This window comes from Capra hircus, chromosome 25, assembly GCF_001704415.2.
Source record: "Capra hircus breed San Clemente chromosome 25, ASM170441v1, whole genome shotgun sequence".
In the NCBI taxonomy this organism is placed as follows: domain Eukaryota; kingdom Metazoa; phylum Chordata; class Mammalia; order Artiodactyla; family Bovidae; genus Capra; species Capra hircus.
In genome coordinates this window covers 2,879,512-2,892,477 of record NC_030832.1, presented here as the reverse complement: position 1 = coordinate 2,892,477, position 12,966 = coordinate 2,879,512, and the positions used below count along the sequence as shown (strand labels likewise).

The window sequence follows — 12,966 nt, the reverse complement described above, 5'->3', positions numbered from 1 at the left end:
ACAATGTAGATAGAATACTTTGTAAGAAAAAAAAGCAAGAGGAGACTGGAAATAGCACATGCAAAAAATTTCTGTAATGTTTTCAGTAATCATAACCAGTTGTGGTAGCATTTTATAAATAGATGCTGTACGTGTAATGTGGGATAAAACTAATGAGTAATTCCAAAATGTCTTATTCCTATCCACCCCATGTCCTTGAAAATCAGGATTCCTGACATGGAGATACATATATCAGAAGTTGTTAAGTAAAAACCTTGTAGTCCTGAACTTAGAAACAGCATGAAGAACTCACAAGGTATTTTATCTTAAATATACTTCTCCTCTCTAATCATTAAAAAGGTCAGGAAACAACGGCCAGCCCAGTAGCAAATAGCATTCCTTATACCAAGATTGAGGTCTTGAAATACCATTTCCTACTAAATGAAACCAAGGTTTCTTAGAGAATTAGCTGATTCCAAGTCTGGAAGCAAGAAATGTGTAACATGAGTCCAAACATCTAAATATATGTGGAGGAATTCAGAATGTGCCACCCAAAAAGAAGCCACATTGGCATATTGGATATTTTGAGTTAAAGGCATTTGAAAACATTAAATAGAAGAAAAACACCCTGACCTTCCTTCTTTTTCTTAAAAGCAGGAGATGAAATTCCCATATGAGAGATGGCCTCCCTATACCAGAAGGAAAAGTAACATTCTTTTTTGATTTTTGGAAAGTAACATTCTTATTCTCAAGGACAAGAAGTTGAGACAGAATTCTACACAGACAGGCCTCTTTAAAAATAACTCTCTTTTAGCCTCCCCATAAACTGTAGTCATCTTTCTAAATCACCTCCCTTTGTTCAACTTAATATAAAAGCAAGTTAAATTTAATAATTTCTTTGGGTCGTCACTCCTTAGGAGGGCTCCAGGGTCGCATAAAGTTTATATTAAATAAATTGTGCAGACTTTCCTCCTGTTCATCTGTCTCATGTCAATTTAATTCACAGGCCCTGCCAAAAAAAACCCTAAGAGGATAAGGGTAAAATCTCCCTCCTCTACAACAGATACAGGAAGCAATCAATGACTATGAGGACTGTGTCAAAAGGATCCAGGAGTCAAGTTAGAGAGGCTTCCACTGGCCAAAGAAGAAATAATTTGAGTTTCAATAAGGATAGGTACTTCAGTGAAGTGAATGAAGTCCACCAAATAACAAATCTATAACCTGATAATGGTATTTTAAAAACATGAATCACAAGTTGGATGAATCACAAGCTGGAATCAAGATTGCTGAGAGAAATAACAACCTCAGATATGCAGATGATACCACTCTAAAAAAAACGAAGAGGAACTAAAGAGCCTACTAATAAGGGTGGAAGAGGAGAATGAAAAAGCTGGCTTAAAACTCAACATTTAAAAACCTAAGATCATGGCATCTGGTCCCATCATTACACGGCAAATAGAAGGAGGAAAAGGTGGAAGCAGTGACAGATTTTATTTTCTTGGGCTCCAAAAATCACTGCAGATGGTGACTAGAGCCATGAAATTAAAACATGTTTGCCCCCTGGAAGGAAAGCTATGGCAAACCTAAACCATGTATTAAAAAGCAGAGACATCCCTTTCTGTATAAAGTCTGTATATTAGAAGCTATGGTGTTTCCAGTAGTCATGTACATATGTGAGAAATGCACCATAAAGAAGCCTGAGTGCTGAAGAATTGATGCTTTCAAATTGTGATGCTGGAGAAGACTCTTCAGGGACCCTTGGACTGCAAGATCAAACCAGTCAATCCTAAAGGAAATCAACCCTGAATACTTATTGGAAGGACTGATGCTGAAGCTCCAATACGTTGGCTACCTGATGGATGAGATGATTCACTGGAAAAGACCCTGATGCTGGAAAAGGTCAAACGGGAAAGGTTAAAAGCAAAAGGTGAAGGGGGTGACAGAGGATGAGATGGTTAGATAGCATCACCGACTCAATGGACATGAATCTGAGCAAACTCCAGGAGACAGAGGACAGGGAAGTCTGGTGTGCTACAGTCCATGGGGTGGCAAAGAATCAGACACAACTTAGTGACTGAACAACAAAAAAATTTTAAAAAGAAAACTAACTGGTAATCTTCTGAGAATGACAGAGAACCAATTCATTAATTTGAAAACTGGATAAAGAAAATAATCAAAGATTTATCCTGCCTTTCCTATATGAACTATAGCACAAAGAACCCAAATACTAGCAGATAAGGCTGTCCTTACAAAATTATTCCAGACAATACAGGAAACCAAAGTCATAATCAGAACATCACCACTTCTTGTGGTTATGGTGCAGCTGGCTTAGCAAATATCAGCGTTATACAATGTCACACGAGGCAGAAGCCTAGGCACGGAGCACGGAGGGCTGCTGTCATTTAAAGAGACCAAAACCCAACACTGTAAGCCTTCTGATAAATAAATAAGCTATGATACTAGGAGTTAATCTATTGGCAAGACTATAAAGTCTCTGGATCCAGCTGGAAATTTGCAGGAACTATATAAGACAGAGCAACATGTCAAACTATACTACAAATATTCTAATAAGCAAAATCCAAACCTGTGGAAAACTCCACAAACCAACCATCTAATGTGCTTCAGCAGACACATTATAAGGAAAACAGAGCAACTGAGGGGAAAGATGTAGACTGAGAAACTGTGAAGTCATATAAGGGTCTTCCCTGGTGGCCCAGTGGTTAAGACTCCATGCTACCAATGCAGGGGTTCCAAGTTCAATCCCTGGTTAGGGCACTAGATTCCACACGTTGTAACCAAAAAAGTTAACATGCTGTAACTAAGACCCGGTGCAGCCAAATAAATAAATACATAAATATTTTTTTAAAAAAGATGAATATGACGTAATGGTTGGAAAAGGTCAAAGAAGATGCTTAGGACATAACTCATAAATGTTCTTTTCTTCCTAGAGGTAAATTCAGTGTTTATTTGGGGCCAGTTCAGGTTCGAAATTAAAGGTTCCTTTATTAATCACATGGAGCTTTCAATCTATGAAAATGTTACCCAGTCACATGAATGTGACTTAATGATGTGATAAATGATATGACTGAATGAATGTGACATCATGTGACAATATGACATGTGAATTTTTGGAAAGTCATATTCATGAATTTTCTGCATATTTATTACCAATCTACCTGATGAAACATGAAGGCAACAAATGGAAATTAGAATTTTAAAACACTGAAGATAATGCTCTATTTCTTAGGTTGGATGGTAGATACACTTTTATTCATGAACATTCTTTAAACTACTTATTTTCTTAGAAATGTGCATCACAATAAATGTTTTAAATTGAAGAACTGGCCTTCAATCATTAGTGCTTTCTCCTAAGAACTGAAAGTTGATTCTTATTACATCAACTGGGCAAACTTTTAAAATTAAAAGGTCTATTAATATAACCATCAAAAATAAGCAAATATACACTGTAACACATATTCTATTATATGTATCACATGTATATTCCATATTTTGTCCATCCATGCAGCCACTGATGAGCATTTGAGTTGTTTCTACCTTTTGGCTATTGTGAGCAGGAGTACACATTTTTGATTTAACACCTTTTTTTTTTTTTCCAGTTCTGAGCAAAGACCAAAGAATAGAATAACTGAGTCATATGGTAATTCTATGATCACCCTGTTAAAGAACCACCAAACTGGTTTCCACAGCACCTGTACCATTTTGGACCTCTAGGAAGGAATGAGGGTTCCAATTTCTCCACATCCTCACCAATATTTATTTTCTGTTTTGGAGGTCTTGACTTTTTTTTTTTTTAATTTTTTATTGAATACATCAACATGAATCCGGCACGGGTGTACAAGTGTTCCAAATCCTGAACCCCCCCTTGGCTGTCCTAGTGAGTGAGAAGTGGTATCTGATTGCAGCCATGAAATTAAAAGACGCTTACTCCTTGGAAGGAAAGTTATGACCAACCTAGATAGCATATTAAAAAGCAGAGACATTACTTTGCTAACAAAGGTCCATCTAGTCAAGGCTATGGTTTTTCCAATGGTCATGTATGGATGTGAGAAGAAAGCTGAAGTGCCGAAGAATTGATGCTTTTGAACTGTGGTGTGGGAGAAGACTCTTGAGAGTCCCTTGGACTGTAAGGAGATCCAACCAGTCCATTCTAAAGGAGATCAGTCCTGGGTGTTCTTTGGAAGGACTGATGCTAAAGCTGAAACTCCAGTACTTTGGCCACCTCATGCAAAGAGTTGACTCATTGGAAAAGACTCTGATGCTAGGAGGGATTGGGGGCAGGAGGAGAAGAGGACGACAGAGGATGAGATGGCCAGATGGCATCACCGACTCCATGGACATGAGTTTGAGTGAACTCAGGGAGTTGGTGATGAACAGGGAGGCCTGGTGTGCTGCGATTCATGGGGTTGCAAAGAGTCAGGACACGACTGAGCGACTGAACTGAACTGAATGACTAATGATGGAAGCATCTTTCTATATGCTGTTAGCCATTTGTAATTTGTCTATCTTCTTTAGAGAAATGTCTATTCAAGTTCTGTACCCATTTTCTAATTAGGTTGGTCCTTTTTGTTGTGGAGTGGTGAGAGTTCTTTGTGTATTATGGATACTAGACCCTTATCAGATATGTGATTTTAAAATGTTTTCTTCCATTCTGTGGTTTGTCTTTCCCATCTCTTGACAGTGTTCTTTGACGCACAAAAGCTTTAAATTTTCATGAAATCCAATTTATGGATTTTCTTTCTTTTGTTGCTTTTTTGTATTTTTAGTGCTCGATCTAAAAACCAACAGTCAAATCCAAGGCCATGAGAATTTATCTGTTTTCTTCTAAGAGTTTTATGGTTTCACTCATAGATTTAGGTCTTTGATCTGTTTTGAGTTAATGTGTGTATATTCTGTTGTCATAACACCATCCATTCAAGAGATTCTTCTTTCCCACTGAATGGTTTTGGAATCCTTGTCTAAATCAAATGTCCATGATGCACAGGTTTATTTCCGGGCATTTAGTTCTATTTCACTGCTCTGTATTTCTATTCTTATGTCAGTAGCAAAGTTTTGATTACCATAGCTCTGTTGAAAATTTTGAAATCATCCCCCAACTTTGTTCTTTTTTAAGATTGTTTTGGCTATTTAGGACCTCTTGCAATTTCATATGAACTTCAAGATCAGTTTTTCTGTTTCTGAAAAAAGAATATTGGGATTTTTGTCAAGTATTACACTGATTTGTAAATTACTTGGGGGAGTATTGTTATCTTAACAATATTATGTGGAAGATGATCTGACTTAATTTTAACATCAAAATTATCAACTTTATTAAGGAAAATGTTGTTTTGCAGCTGAGGCCGGTACATCTGCATGGAATCTCCCCTTAAATTCATCAAGCAAAATTAATAGAAACATGTATCACACAAAAAGATAGCAGTGGTAGACAGAAATGCAGTATAACCTAGAATGACTTTTGTATACTTTGACGTGTAAAGCAATCATTTCCCCTCTGGATTTCAACAATTTTGGCAGTACAGCAAACAGGATTATGCAATAGCAAATAAAACCTTATATGGGGACTTCCTGGTGGTCCAGGGGTTGGGAATTCGCCTGCCAATGCAAGGGACAGAAGTTCAATACCTGGTCCAGGAACTAGGATCCCACATGTTCCAAGTGTGCCACATACTGAGCCCATGTACCCTAGAGCCCATGTTCCAAAAGAAGCCACTGAAATGAGCATCCCCTGCTCACCACAACTAGAGACAGCCTGCGCACAGCAATGAAGAGCCTGTGTGCTGCAAAGACCCAGCGCACCCCAAATAAATAAAATTTTAAAAAGCCTATATGATCAAAAAACTGAGAATGCAGACAACTCTTCCCTTGTTCTGCCCTCTCCCTAACCCCTGCCAAGACAAATGAGAGGAAGCTATGTAGGTTTGGGGATTTACAGCCAAACCACAGACCTGGGAAAAGAGCCTTTCACTTCTTCCACAGAACTGTTTAAAATATTAACTCAGTGGAAGATGTCACAGTTTCCAAAAAGGAACATATTCCAGGAGGGTAAGAAAGTGATAATCATAGCATATTCAACCTTCGCCTGTTTCCCCTGGATCCCAAAATTATCTACTCCTATGGGCTTAGAAAGCAGCCTCTCCTTGGAATACCACTCCTTTCATTGGCTCTACATTTTCCCACAAACTTCTGCACTTGCTCTCTTTCTGATATACCTTGTAAAGTTTATCAAACATACGGGCAATTCTGACCTTTTAATATACTAAATGTCCTTTCATGACCCTGGCAGTAAAGTTCTGCCACAAATGCTAGCAGGGAACAATCACAAAGTATTACCACTGAACGAACAGGGACCCAGTAACATTGTTTTTGGACACTGCCCCTCAGCTTAGTCACACTCGGGGACTCCTGCCTCATTTCAGTGGGAGACTGTGAACCTCAGAGCTTCTGCTAGAGCTAAGTCACAATTGGGTCCAGGTCAAGGGGGCTCCCATGGTTCATCTTGGGTCAAAAAAAATTTGCCCCAGAACTTTGTTTCTTGAAGGGAGGAATCATGTCTAACCCTAAATTCCAATCACCTCCTCGCTCGGTTTTTGGCATCTCTTTTATGTTTAGCCAATAGAATTTGCTCAGTAGGTATGGGCTAACCATAAGAATCATCTGTGAAACTTTCAAATGACAGGTTGGGAAACCTATCCAAGACTAATTTAGCAGGTCTAAGGGTGATGTCCAAGCATTCCAGTTTAAAATATTCCACAGGTAAATAAGTTGAAAAGCTAAGGTTTAAGGAACACTCTCTTCTCTAAACTACACTTTGTTAACTCTTGTTTAAAAGAATAATATGGCCAGACTTGAACAGGTGGCAGGAGAGAGAAAGGCACGGGGGTTTTCTTTCCCAGGCTTCCAAGAGATTTAAATCCTAAATGAAAAAATAGGTACCACCTTCACAATTGTCCTTTCTTCACATCATCCCAGCCATGTTCCCATGCATTTATCATTTTTTTCCCTAGTATGATGTTTTGCCATCTTAAAAATCTTGCTAGGGAAAAAAAAGAAAATCTTGTTAGGGGGAGGGAGAGACTATCCTTTCCAAGACTAGCTAATTCCCAATGATAGTAATCACTTTCCTAGGGAGCAGTCTCTCATATGCAAATTCATCAACTCATTTATCTCTCAAAGATGAAGTCAATATTGTCCCTGCCTTGGTCATCCCAGGCCAGGTGCTAGGCAACTAGAGACCATCTCTATAGACCAATACAGTCCATGGAATTCTCCAGGCCAGAAAACTGGAGTGGGTAGCCTATCCCTTCTCCAGTGTATCTTCCCAACCCAGGAATCAAACCAGGGTCTCCTGCATTGCAGGCAAATTCTTTACCAACTGAGCTATCAGGGAAGCCCACAGCCCAAAGTCCACGGGGTTTATTCAAACTAGCCAGTCCTAAACCCTCTACCCTGCTCTGCCTTGCCTTTTTCTGGGAATAAGGCTCCAACCTAGGCTTTCCTCTCATTCCTGCTTCTGACTCCTGACCAAAACCTTCCCTATGTGGCATGACATGCCCTCTCATCTCTGGAAATTAATAAATTTTTCTTTCAATGGCCCTGGCTTCTCCTTGTTGTCACCCAGTCACCTCTTACAAATCAAAATCCCTCTAGTACAAATGAGACACTCCACTGCTACCACATTTGCGATGTCTACTTTACTAATTCAATTGGAACCTGTATTACAAACTAACTTAGGTTTCCAAAAGCAGACAGCAAATACCACCTCCTAACTCCTTCATATGGAGAAAGTTCTTGAAAGCCCTATTTGCATTTCACATTTGAAACTCAACACTCAGAACTAAATGTAGTATGACCCAGCAATCACACTCTTAGGTACAAACCCAAGAGTACTGAAAACACACACATACATACATGAAATGTTCACACGGCCATTAGTTATAGTAGTTATAGTATGAAACTATAGTTATTAGCGGGGTGTCGCGGGGGCTCTGGGCTGGTGCTGCAGCGGCCCGCATGGTGGGGGCTTCCCTGGGGGGCTGGGGGAACCTGGGCTCCGACACCCACCCCGCTTCTGTCTCCTGCTCCTTGCTGTGACCTCTGATAGCCCTGACCGCGGAAGGAGGAAGCGACATGCCTTCAGCCTGCCTGCCCGCAAGAAGAAGCGGAGATGGAGGCTCCCAAGAAGGAAGACATTCTTCTGTTGGCTGATGAAAAGTTTGACTTCAACCTTTCGTTGTCTTCTTCAAGTGCCAATGAAGATGATGAAGTCTTTTTTGGACCTACTGGCCATAAAGAAAGATGTATTGCTGCCAGCTTAGATTTAAATAATCAGCTTCCCGAAGAACCTCCTTTGCCAGCTTCTGAAAGACACTTCACCGGGAGTCTGCTCACGGGGGAAAAGTTTGTGGAAGTTTATACAGAAGCTCACTTACTGGCCTTCCAGATACAAAGCAACGGCAGAACCAAGGCGGCCCAGGCTGCCCAGTCTAAAGACCCTGGGCGCCAGGAAGTGGAAGGATTCATACAGGAGTCTAAACTCAAAATAAACCTCTTTGATAGAGAAAACAAAGTGAAGAAAAGCCCCAAGTCACTTAAGCGGGAGACATACTGCCTGTCGGACGACCTCTGGAGGGCATCCCTGCTCCGGGGCACTCAGCCCGCCTCCAGCGCAGCCCCGCCAGCTGCTCCTGCCCAGACCAGCCGGGGCCGCCGCCCACCTCATGCCCTTCTCTGCCGGCAGAGCCCAGTGCTGCTCAGCCTCCGAACCAGGCCTGGGCTCAGAAGAAAGGTCGTCAGCAAGTTACTGCCGCCCCGAACCTCGTCCTTTCGAGGAAAGAGCCTTCACTCGGCCGTGGAGAAGCCTGCGAGACAGAAACCAGCTAGTCCTCCCAGGATGAAAATCCAAAATGAAAAGGACACCCACAGCAGCATGCCCCTGGACAAGCTCAGCACCACCCGGGACGTTGCCAGCGTGCCAGCCAGTGGAAGCCACTTGGTCCCAGGCAAGCGGTTGCTCCCTGTTCCAAACAAGTCTGGGCCAAAGAAAACCATGCTAAAACCACGTGGGTGTGCTGGCGGCCTGGCAGGAAGGCCCTCGCCAGGGTCTGTCTCGGGCCTGAGCTCTGCTGCGTGTGCTTCTCCTGAGACTGGCAGAGCTAAACCAAGTGAACGTCCAGGCATCTCTGCAGACAGTGCCCGGTCAAGCTCCAGCCAGACGGGCAGAATTGGGCTCACCCTGCCACGGCCGTCCCTGAAGGCAAGCCCCAGGGGCACGGCCTGCAGGCAAAGCCAGAGGCCAGGGGCTGCGGAGTGGACAGCGGAGCAGCCCAGGGGGGCCCCCAGAGTATCTCTCCCCCAGCCCCAGATCCCGGAACAGGAAGGCTCTGGGCTGAGCTCTCACTGTGGTTTGTCACAGTCTTCTCAAAGGGATAAGACCGGGAGTACAAGAAGGCGCGATTCCTGCCTAAACTCCAAGACAAAGGCTGTGGCTACCCCTATGAATCAATTTAAAATTCCCAGGTTTTCTACTGGTGAGCCCCCGGCTGGTACGATGCCAAAGTCCTGTCGGGCACAGTGGCCGCAGTCCTGCACGTTGGTGGGGAGCGTGGCCCATAGCACTCCCGTGAGGTGGTCCTCAAGCCATGCAGAGCCTTGTCAGCAGCGTGAGGACCCCCATGAGCACGAGGTGCCTGTCGGCCCTGCCCACGCCTGCCGGCCGCTGGCTCTCCAGCCTCTGGCAACCCCGACTGTGGCCAGGCTTCTGGCTTCTCCCCTGCCTGCATCTGCTCGGCAACTCTCTTCTGAGCCCCAGAAAAAATTCACAGTGAGAACTGCGCCCGCCAGGGAGGGCGACAGCCAGCCTGCGTCCAGGCACCCCGACTTGTCCCTCGACGGCAGCTGCTCACCATCTGCTGTGCCACAGGCACTGGACTTTTCTCCAGAAAAGAGTGACTCTACTTTTTCACAAAGTATCACCACAGAAGTCCCTGGACGAGGAGCAGCCCCCTGAAGCCACAGCCCTCAGTGAAGCTCTCCTCATGGACCTCAAACTGGATCAACTCAGCCTCGCCGGGGAGGCTGTGGCCACAGCCCTGGACGGCCGCCCACTCACTGACTTCTACAGGAGCCCCGAGGCAGCCGTGGCCCCGCGGTCTGAAACTGGGCCCCTAGTCGACCTCCTGACAAACACCCCAGAGGCAAACAGGAAGGCCGTGGCCAAGCCCCCGGACAAGGTGGGACAGCTCACAGACTTGGCTTCCCCTCTGATCCCGCTGAGCCCCGAGGCGGACAAGGAAAACATGGAGTCTCCGCTCCTCAAGTTCTGAGTGGACTGAAACAGTTCTTTGCACTTCACTCAGTTACAAGAACAGTCCTAAAGTGGCATTCAACTGTCAGAGATAAATTTTAGAAGAATTTGTGTTGGAAAAGTTGTAAAATGAAACAAAAAGCTAAAAGCTAAGTAAAGTTACCGTGCCTGGAGCAGCCTATGGGGTTGGGGGGCGGTGTTTGGCCACCTGAGGTCGCTGCAGGCCACTGGCCTCCATCCTCTCAGCCCCGCTTGCGTGCTGGGTGCAGAGTGAAGAATGGGTACGCTCCGGATGGGTCTGGATTTTTTGCATGTAAAATAGCAAGTGACCATCTTTAAAGTTAAGATTGTACGAAAAGTTAAATATTCCAGTTTAAGTTAAACGGTAAAGTAAATGAAAATGGATTAAACCACCAAAAAAAACCCACAAAAACCTGTAGTTATTAGTTATAGTAGCCAAAATGTAGAAACAACTGATAAATGGATAAATGCAATGTGGTATACCCATACAAGGAAATACTATCCGGCCTTCAAAAGAAATGAACTGATTCATGCTACATGGATGACCCTTAAAAACACTACATTCCTTAAAACCCAGTCAGAAGGCTCATATGATACAATTTACATAACATATACACAACAGGCAAATGCAGAAAAGGAAAGTAGACTGGTGGTTGCCAAGGGAAAGAGTAAAGGGGAATGAGGCTCATGGGTACACAGCTTTCTATTTGGGGTTATAAAATGTTCTAGAATTAGACTGTAATGATGGTTCCTGCCTCCTGAAAAATTTGTATGCAGGTCAAGAATCAACAGTTAGAACTGGACATGGAACAATAGACTAGTTCCAAACGGGGAAAGGAGTACGCCAAGGCTGTATATTGTCACTCTGCTTATTTAACTTATATGCAGAATACATCATGTGAAATATCAGGCAAGATGAAGCACAAGCTGGAATCAAGATTGCTGGGAGAAATATCAATAACCTCAGATATGCAGATGAGGCCACCCTTATGGCAGAAAGGGAAGAACAACTAACTAAAGAGCCTCTTGATGAAAGTGAAATAGGAGAGTGAAAAAGCTGGCTTAAAACTCAACATTTAGAAAACTAAGATCACGGCATCTGGTCCATTCACTTCATGGCAAACAGATGGGGAAACAACGGAAACAGTGGGAGACTTTATTTTCTTGGGCTCCAAAATCACTGCAGATGGTGCCTGCAGCCATGAAATTAAAAGACGGCTTACTCCTTTGAAGAAAAGCTATGAGCAAACTAGACAGCATATTAAAAAGCGGAGACATTACTTTGCCGACAAAGGTCCGTCTAGTCAAAAATATGGTTTTTCCAGTAGTCATGCGTGGATGTGAGAGTTGGACTATAAAGAAAGCTGAGCACCAAAGAACTGATTGATGCTTCTGAACTGTGGTGTTGGAGAAGACTCTTGAGAGTCCCCTGGACCGCAAGGAGATCCAACCAGTCCATCCTAAAGGAGATCAGTCCTGAATATTCATTGGAAGGACTGATGCTGAAGCTGAAACTCCAATCCTTTGGCCATCTGATGTGAAGGACTGACTCACTGGAAAAGACCCTGATGCTGGGAAAGATTGAAGTCAGGAGGAGAAGAGGATGTCAGAGGATGAGACGGTTGGATGGCGTCACCGACTGGACAGACATGAGTTTGAGTATGCTCCGGGAGTTGATGATAGACAGGGAAGCCTGGAGGGCTGCAGTCCATGGGGTCACAAAGAGTCGGACACGACTGAGCAACTGAACTGAAGTGACGGTTCCACAACCTTGTGAATATACTAATAACCAACACTGTGAGAGTGAATTTTATGATATGTAAATTATACCTTAAAAAAAAAAAACCCTAACTGTATCAGTTTCCCAAAAACTACTCCTCCTGTATTCGTCACTTCAGGAACTGAAACCACGTTCCCAGAAACTTAGAAATTCTTTTCCAGAAACCCACAAGTATTAACAACTAATTTGGTCACGGCAATTCAAACGCCTCAATGTTTCTCCTTTTCCCCAGCTTCAACTCCTAAATCCAGGACGCCCTCATTTCTTGCCTGCATCACCGCAGCCTTCTGATGAGCCTTCAGGCTTGCCTCTCCAGACCAACTTTCACACTGCAACTAGAAACTCCTTTAAAAACAGTATCTATGTCGGCTCCCAAGGACTCCAGGTTGAAGTTCGAACCCTTAATACGACTTATAAGGTCTCTCAGACTTCAGTCCGCGGCGAACCCCTCCGGCTTCATGAGCCCCTCAAATCCTAACAACGTGCACCTGGGAGCCTGGAGAGGGTGGGCATCGCTTCACCTTCCCCGCCCGCACGAGGAAACCTGCCCCTCAGGCCTCAACCTGCTCGCAAGCGTCTCCGGGAGGAAGCCCGCGCTCGGTCGCTCGGCTCCCGCTCCCGCTCTGGCGCCCCCGTTTACCTGTCGGCTCCTGACGCAGATGCGCTCAGGGGCCGCCAATGAACCGGCATACATTTCCTGTGTGAACCGTGGTGCACCCAAACTTCAACTTCAAACTGCGGCGGAGCCCGAAACTCACCTCGACTCTTCCTCAACACTTAGTAGACTTCGCCGGGAGCCGCCTACATAACCTCAGCCGCGCGGTCCTCTGGCGCCGCGCTCCGCCTGGTCCTGCCCCGCGCGCTT

At 44.1% G+C, this 12,966-nt stretch overlaps 1 protein-coding gene and 1 pseudogene across 1 annotated transcript in view; one reads left to right on the top strand and one right to left on the bottom strand.

Moving 5' to 3' along the window:
• DNASE1 (deoxyribonuclease 1) overlaps window positions 1–12,961 on the bottom strand; it is a 34,083-nt gene extending 21,122 nt beyond the window's left edge. The window contains exon 1 of the mRNA XM_018040243.1: window positions 12,860–12,961. The gene's annotated coding sequence lies outside the window, so the exon portion shown is untranslated. The remainder of the gene's footprint in view (window positions 1–12,859) is intronic.
• Window positions 8,148–10,319, top strand: LOC102182654 (annotated as a pseudogene).